The sequence below is a fragment of the Symphalangus syndactylus genome, chromosome 1, assembly GCF_028878055.3.
Source record: "Symphalangus syndactylus isolate Jambi chromosome 1, NHGRI_mSymSyn1-v2.1_pri, whole genome shotgun sequence".
Classification (NCBI taxonomy): domain Eukaryota; kingdom Metazoa; phylum Chordata; class Mammalia; order Primates; family Hylobatidae; genus Symphalangus; species Symphalangus syndactylus.
In genome coordinates, this window is record NC_072423.2 from 125,792,837 (window position 1) to 125,798,044 (window position 5,208).

The window sequence follows — 5,208 nt, forward strand, 5'->3', positions numbered from 1 at the left end:
ACTAATATAAGATATTAACAAAAAGTTGAAAAATATGCAGGTAAAATGAAGCTATTCCCAGGTAAACAGAACTGATAGAATTCATTGCTAACTGACTCATCTTTTAAAAAATGTTAAAGGAGGTACTTCTGGATGATATCAAGTAATCATAGAAAGTAATTCAATTCCACATTGAAACACATTTATATGCATACACCCAGGAGATGCAGCTAAAGTAGTGCTTAGAGGGAAAAGAAAAGCTCTAAATGCCTATGTTAAAAAAGAAGACAAACTTCAATCAATAATCTAACTTTCCACCATAAGCTATTGGGGAAAAAAGAGCAAACCAAACCTAAAGCAAGCATAAAAAGCAAATAATAAAGATCTCAGTAAAAATTAATGAAATAGAGAATTCTTTTTATTCATTTTTTTGTTTAATTTTATAAAGAATAAATAAATCATCAAAATTGAAAGTTGATTCTTTGAAAATAGAAATGAAAATGGACCAACCTTTAGCTATTTAGCTAGACTCTCCAAGAAAAAGAATAACTCAAATTACAAAAATCTGAAAAAGAAGGAACATTAATACTGAGCTTACAGAGATAAAAAAATTATAAGAAAATATCATGAAAAAATATGCCATAAAATTAGAAAAATCAGCTTAAAAATAACAAAGTTTTAGAAGGATACTAATGATCAAAACTGATTCAAGATGTAATAAAAATATTAACAGACCTATACAAGGAAAGAGACGAATAATAGTTTTAAAAACTTTTCACAAAGTTTCCAAGCCAAGATAGTTTTACTGGTGAATTCTTCCAAACATTTCAAGAAGAGTTAATAACAATATTTCACCTATTCTTGCAAAAAACAAAACACTCAGATGGGAAACAGAATTTTCTCATCCAACTCGTTGAATAAGAAAATTATTATCTTAATATCAAACAAGACAAATTATAAGAGAAGAAAACTGGAGACCCAAATTTTAATAAATAAAGAGAAAAAAGTCTGCAACAAATTACTAGAAAACCAAACCCAGACCAAGAAGCAGCTTCTCTGCTCCTCCTGGAATTTCTGCCTGGTTCAGCCTGCCTGCCTCCACTCCTGCCTCCACCATGTCCATCAGGGTGACCCAGAAGTCCTACAAGGTATCCACCTCTGGTCCCCAAGCCTTCAGCAGCCAGTCCTACATGAGAGGGCCCAGTGCCCACATCAGCTCCTGGAGCTTCTCCCCAGTGAGCAGCAGAAGCTCCCAGGGTGGCCTGGGCAGAAGCTATGCTGGGGCCAGCAGCATGGGAGGCATCACCACCATCACGGTCAACCAGAGCCTGCTGAGCCCCCCTCACCTGGAGGTGGGCCCCAACATCCATGTTGTGCACACCCAGGAGAAGGAGCAGATCAAGACCCTCAACAAGTTTGCCTCCTTCCTCGACAAGGTACGATTGCTGGAGCAGAAGAACAAGATGCTGGAGACCAAGTGGAGCCTCCTGCAGCATCTGAAGACAGCTCGGAGTAACATGGACAACATGTTCGAGAGCTACATCAACAACCTTAGGCGGCAGCTGGAGACTCTGGTCTAGGAGAAGCTGAAGCTGGAGGTGGAGCTTGGCAACATGCAGGGGCTGGTGGAGGACTTCAAGAACAAGCATGAGGATGAGATCAATAAGCGTACAGGATGGAGAATGAATTTTTCTTCATCAAGAAGGATGTGGATGAAACTTACATGAACAAGGTAGAGCTGGAGTCTCGCCTCAAAGGGCTGACTGAGGAGATCAACTTCCTCAGGCAGCTGTATGAAGAGGAGATCTTGCAGTTGCAGTCCCAGATCTCGGACACGTCTGTGGTGCTGTCCATGGACAACTGCCGCTCCCTGGACACGGACAGTATCATCACTGAGATCAAGGCGCAGCAGGAGGAGATTGCCAACCGCATCCGGGCCGAGGCTTAGAGCATGCACCGGATCAGGTATGAGGAGCTGCAGACGCTGGCTGGGAAGCACCAGGATGATCTGCAGCATACAAAGACTGAGATCTTCAAGATGAACCGGAACATCAGCCAGCTCCAGGCTGAGATTGAGGGCCTCAAAGGCCAGAGGGCTTCCCTGGAGGCCTCCATAACAGATGCCGAACAGCCTGGGGAGCTGGCAGTTAAGTATGCCAACGCCAAGCTGTCCGAGCTGGAAGCTGCCCTGCAGCGGGCCAAGCAGGACATGGGGCAGCAGCTGCATGACTACCAGGAGATGATGAACGTCAAGCTGGCCCTGGTCATCGAGATCACCACCTGCAAGAAGCTGCTGGAGAGTGAGGAGAGCCGGCTGGAGTCTGGGATGCAGAACATGAGTATCCATACTAAGACCACCAGCTGCTATGTAGGTGGCCTGAGCTGGGCCTATGGGGGCTTCACAAGCCCCAGCCTCAGTTATGGGCCAGGCTCCAGCTTTGGCTGTGGTGCGGGCTCCAGCTCCTTCAGCCGCACCAGCTCCACCAGGGCGGTGGTTGTGAAGAAGATCGAGACCCGCGATGGGAAGCTGGTGTCCAAGTCCCACAACGTTTTGCCCAGGTGAACAGCTGCAGCAGTCCCTCCCAGCCTGCCCCTCCTGCGGCTGCCCCAGAGTGCAGGGTTGCACAGGGAACAGGAGACCCACCTAAGGCTCAGCCCTAGCTCTCAGCCCACCATCGGGGGTAGTTTACTGCGTGGGGACCCCTTTGCCCATGCCTCCAACTACAAAACAATTCAATTTGGTTTTTTTTGTTTTTGTTTTTGTTTTTGTTTTTGGTGCAAAATAAAACCTCAGCTGGCTCTGCAAAAAAAAAACGAAAAAAGGAAAAAAAGAAAACCAAATCCAGCAACATAAAAGGATTATGCAACATGACCAACTGGGATTTATCCCAGGTATGCAATTTTTGAATACCCTAAAATCAATTAACGTATTAATCAATTAATTTGTTTGTATCAACTGGTACACTATATCAGTAGAATAAAATACAAAAGCTTCCCAATACGTTCAGGAAATGAATTTTATAAAATTCAACTCTCATTTATAAAATGCTTGAAGGGCAAGCATCTGTGAAAAATCTACATGGTCAACACACTTAGGAATTAATTTAATAAAAGACATGCAAAACTTATATTCTGAAAACTATAAAGCATTGTTAAGGAAATTAAAGAAGACCTAAATAAGTGAAAAGTCATACCATTTTTATAGATCAGAAGATTTAATATTGTCAGGATGGTGATACGTCCCAAGTTTATCTATAGATTCAGCAAAATTCCTATCAAAATCTAAGCTGGTTTTTTTTGGTGCACATTGCAAATTGATCCTAAAATTCATATTGATATCATTTGTCTCTCCCCACTCAAATCTCATCTGGAATTGTAATCTCCAGGCGTTGAGGGAGACAGCCAGTGGGAGGTGATTTGATGATGGGGCAGTTTCCCTCATGCTGTTCTTGTGATAGTGAGTGAGTTCTCATGAGATGTGATTGTTGTTAAGTGTCTGGCATTTCCCTATCTCTCTCTTTCTCCTGCCGCCATGTAAGATGTGCCTTGCTTCCCCTTCACCTTCCACCATGATTGTAAGTTTCCTTACAATTAACTCACCATCCAGCCATGCAGAATGGTGAGTTAATTAAAACTCTTCCCTTTACAAATTACCCAGTCTCAGGTATTCTTTATAGCAGTGTGAAAATGAACTAATACAATATGGAACTGCAAGGGACCTAGAATCACTAAAATATACTCAAAAAAAGAAAAAAGACAACATTTGGATCACACTCCGTATTTCAAAATGTGCTACAAAGCTATAGTAGTAAAGACTGTTTGATACTAGCAGAAGGATAGACATAAAGAGTAATGGAATAGAGTCCAGAAATAAATTTTCATATAGCTATTAATTTTCAAAAAGCCAGAGACAGTTCAGTGAGGGAAAGAATAGTCTTTCCAACAAACTGTGATGAGAGAACTAGATATCCATATGCAAAATAAGGAATATATACTCTTTCCTCACATTATACACAAAAAATAACCCCCAGTGAATCATAGACTTAAAAGTAAGTGCTAAAAACATAAATATTGTAGAAGAAAACATAGAAGTAAGTCTTCATAATCTTGAGTTATGTGGTCTTCTTCAGTATGACACTTCATATTTGCTAAGACATTTATACCAAAAAAAAAAAAAAAAAAGAGAGAGAGGGGGGAGAATAAAAGGATGTGGAGAACTTGGAATCCTCTTATTCTACTGATGGCAATTTAAACTGCGCAGGCATGTTAGAAAATAGTCTGACCATTGCTCAAAAGCTTAAGCATACTGTTAGCATATGACCAAGAATTTCACTCCTATGTGTATACTTAAGAGAAATGAAACATACCTCCACAAAAAAACTTGTTTGTGAATAATGTATTTGTCTAGAGCTGCCGTAACAAATACCACAAAGTAGCCTAAACAATAGAAATTTATTTTCTCACATTTCAGGAGGCTGGGAGCCAGAAATCAAGGTGTCAGACAGGTTGTTTGTTCTGAAGTCTCTCTCCTTGGCTTGTAGATAGTGTTCTTTTTCTGGTGTCTTCACATGGTATTATTAATCTTTCTATGTGATCTGTGTCCTAACCTCCTCTTATAAGGATGCCAGCCATATTTGATTAGGACTCACCCTGAGCACTCCATTTTAACTTGTCTCTTTAATGGTCATATCTACAAATAGAAAAACATTCTAAGGAACATGAGTTAGGGCTTCAACATATGAGCATTGGAGGGACACAGTTCAGTCCATAACAAATATTCATAGTGGCATTATTTATGATAGTCAAAAAAGTGGAAACAATCCAAAGCCCCATCAGCTGATGAATGGATAAATAAGTGTGTTCTACCCATATAATAAGTATTATTTGGCAATAAAAAGTAACTAAGTACTGACATGATACAATATGAATAGACCTTGAAAACATGCTAACTGAAAACAGTAATCACAAAGGGTCTTGTATTATATGATTCCATTTTTATTACATGTCAAAATATGAAAATCTATAGAGACAGATAGTAGGTCAGTAATTATCTATGGCTGGGGGTCAATTTATAGGAAATGAGGTGTGACTACTAATGATTATGAGGTTTCTTTTTGGGGCAATGAAAATATTCAAAAATTATGGTTGAAAAACTTTGTGAATATACTAAAAACCACCAATTTATATACCTTGAATTGATAAGTAATATGATATACAAATTATGTTTCA

The 5,208-nt window shown here is 40.0% G+C and overlaps 1 pseudogene; it reads left to right on the forward strand.

Moving 5' to 3' along the window:
• Positions 1-1,052: 1,052 nt before the first annotated feature.
• Positions 1,053-2,542, forward strand: LOC129491075 (keratin, type II cytoskeletal 8-like; annotated as a pseudogene).
• The last annotated feature ends 2,666 nt before the right edge of the window (positions 2,543-5,208 follow it).